The sequence below is a fragment of the Zeus faber genome, assembly GCF_960531495.2.
Source record: "Zeus faber genome assembly, chromosome: 12".
NCBI classification, from domain to species: Eukaryota; Metazoa; Chordata; class Actinopteri; order Zeiformes; family Zeidae; genus Zeus; species Zeus faber.
This window is the reverse complement of record NC_137196.1, coordinates 31,550,032-31,553,094: the sequence shown is the minus strand read 5'-3', so window position 1 is coordinate 31,553,094 and position 3,063 is coordinate 31,550,032.

Sequence of the window (3,063 nt, the reverse complement as noted above, 5' to 3'; positions counted from 1 at the left end):
CACACACACACACACACACGGACACGTGTCGTCCACAATATGGACGTTGTCTCGTTAGCGAGTCTCCTCGCCGCCTGATCAGCTCCTCGTTCTGTCCAAATGTAACATGACCTGAGAAGGACGGGCGAGGCGGTGTCATGTGACCGCTCCAGCGTCCCTCTTGTTGCCATGGTAACACGGCAGAGACCAAAGGCCTTCCAGACGAACTGTCAGCGCCAGGTTTACATTCCATCATGGAGCTGGAGCCTCACGTCCCCACCGCCGTCAAAACAGGAGAAGGGTCTCGCTGCACGGAATCCCCCGAAGGTTCTACCCCGAAGGTTCTACCCCGAAGGTTCTACCCCGAAGGTTCTCCTCCGTAGGTTCTCCTCCGTAGGTTCTCCTCCATAGGTTCTCCTCCATAGGTTACCTCCGTAGGTTCTCCTCCGTAGGTTCTCCTCCATAGGTTCTCCGTAGGTTACCTCCGTAGGTTCTCCTCCGTAGGTTCTCCTCCATAGGTTCTCCTCCATAGGTTATCCTTTGTAGGTTATCGTCTGTAGGTTATCCCCCGTAGGTTCTCCTCCGTAGGTTCTCCTCCGTAGGTTCTCCTCCGTAGGTTCTCCTCTGTAGGTTCTCCTCTGTAGGTTATCCCCCGTAGGTTCTCCTCCGTAGGTTCTCCTCCGTAGGTTATCCCCCGTAGGTTCTCCTCCGTAGGTTCTCTTCCGTAGGTTCTCCTCCGTAGGTTCTCCTCCGTAGGTTCTCCTCCGTAGGTTCTCCCCCGTAGGTTCTCCTCCGTAGGTTATCCCCCGAAGGTTATCCCCCGTAGGTTCTCCTCCGTAGGTTCTCCTCCGTAGGTTCTCCTCCGTAGGTTACCTCCATAGGTTCTCCTCCGTAGGTTATCGTCCGTAGGTTATCCCCCGTAGGTTCTCCTCCGTAGGTTCTCCTCCGTAGGTTCTCCTCCGTAGGATCTCCCCCGTAGGTTCTCCTCCGTAGGTTATCCCCCAAAGGTTATCCCCCGTAGGTTCTCCTCCGTAGGTTCTCCTCCGTAGGTTCTCCTCCGTAGGTTACCTCCATAGGTTCTCCTCCGTAGGTTCTCCTCCGTAGGTTCTCCTCCGTAGGTTCTCCTCCGTAGGTTCTCCTCCGTAGGTTACCTCCATAGGTTCTCCTCCGTAGGTTCTCCTCCGTAGGTTATCCTCCGTAGGTTCTCCTCCGTAGGTTCTCCTCTGTAGGTTATCGTCCGTAGGTTCTCCTCCGTAGGTTCTCCTCTGTAGGTTATCGTCCGTAGGTTCTCCTCCGTAGGTTATCCTTCACATCCCTCCGTCCTCCTTGAGTGAGGAGAGAAGGATGTTCTGTTACAATGTGTCTTCCGGCATCAGACAGGAAGTTCCCTGCATCAGGCAGGAAGTGCCCTGCGTCAGACAGGAAGTGCCCTGCATCAGGCAGGAAGTGCCCTGCGTCAGACAGGAAGTGCCCTGCATCAGGCAGGAAGCGGACCAAACTTTACCTCCTAGAATGACGTCACAAACCGACCGCGCACGCGCCCTTTAACCTGCTTTGAGCTTGAAGCGCTTGGAGGGAGGAATCAACAGGATCCAGAGTCCACAGCACGTTGAGTCCAGCTGAGTCCATCACATCACACCTCAAGTCGTAGGTGTGATCCTGACGTAGTTACAGCGGGACGGTACGAGTTCGGCGGGACACCTGCTGGCGACGGCGCAGTACTGCAGGAAGTGCTCCGGAGAGAACAGGAAGCGCTCTGACACTATCGACGTCGAACCCTCTCTGGGCTTCCCGGCGGCGGTTAGGAACAAAGTCTGCTGCTTTCCCTGCGCGGCAGCACCGCTGCAGTGGACGCTGGGATGCCTGGGTCAGTCCGGTCAGCCAGGCTGACCACTCTCACTGTGCGGGTCACAGAAGTTCGGAAGACGCGAAACGGACTCGTAAACGAACCCATTAGAGTGGATTTCACTCCTCTCTGCCCAGGGCTCCGCTCGCAGGCAAACAAGCCGCCTGCCTCAGCAGGAAGAGGGCGGTGCTTCCTTCATGTTCGATATCTCAAATGGAGGGAAATGGATTTCACGCCGTTCTGTTCTGATGATCCCAAACCGTAACTGAACCCGGAGCAGTTCCATCCGTCACCGCGGGGGGTGTTACCGGTATGTGGGGGGACGAACACGCATGTGGTACTAAAACATGACCTTATGCATTGTCACGTTCATATGCTGATTTATTTAATAAAGATATTATTATTTATTAAAACCGCAAGAAAGAAACACTGACAGAAGAAACAAACAAACATTTATACCTGAAATTCTTTCACTCAAATTAATGCAATTGCAATTAATGCAAAATTAAATGACTTCAAAACAATTCCCAGGACCTGAAAATAAGCCCAGTTGCCCTGTTGCCCCCGGCGACCACATTTGGGCCACTGTCAACCATCTTGTGCTGTCTGGTTGCCCTGTTAAAAAAGCCTGGTTTACCTCCGTACGTTCTGAAACTTCCACCACGGAAAAAGACTTTTCCAGTCGTATTGTTTTTTCTGAAACCAGTGTGAATATTGAAATATGAGAATTATGATACCGCTGTCACGTCATTATCATTATAAAGATTTGGCATCCAATTTTTTTTTTGCCGTGGCAACCAATGGCTGATGTATTGTTGGCAACCACTTCTAAACTTGGCAACTTGTCAACCACTTCTCAATGTGACAACCACTTCTAAACTTGGCAACTCGGCAACCACTTCTCAACTTGGCAACCACTTCTCAACACGGCAACCACTTCTCAACTTGGCAACCACTTCTCAACACGGCAACCACTTCTAAACTTGGCAACCACCTGATCACTTTGCTGCCCTGTCATGTAGGTTTGAAGGGCAAAAGGAAATAAAAGTCTTGTACCAAATCACTCTGATCCTGTTTCTTTAAGAAGGGTGTGGCCACGGTGGTGGACTCCTCCCCTTTTTCCCGCCGTCCTCCCGGTTGTTTTCCCCTAAAGATTTTTTTTTGATTATTCTTTATTATTATTTTGTGTTTGCTAATTTGCTGTATTCTAATGTCAAACCTCCAACGCCCGCTCCGCC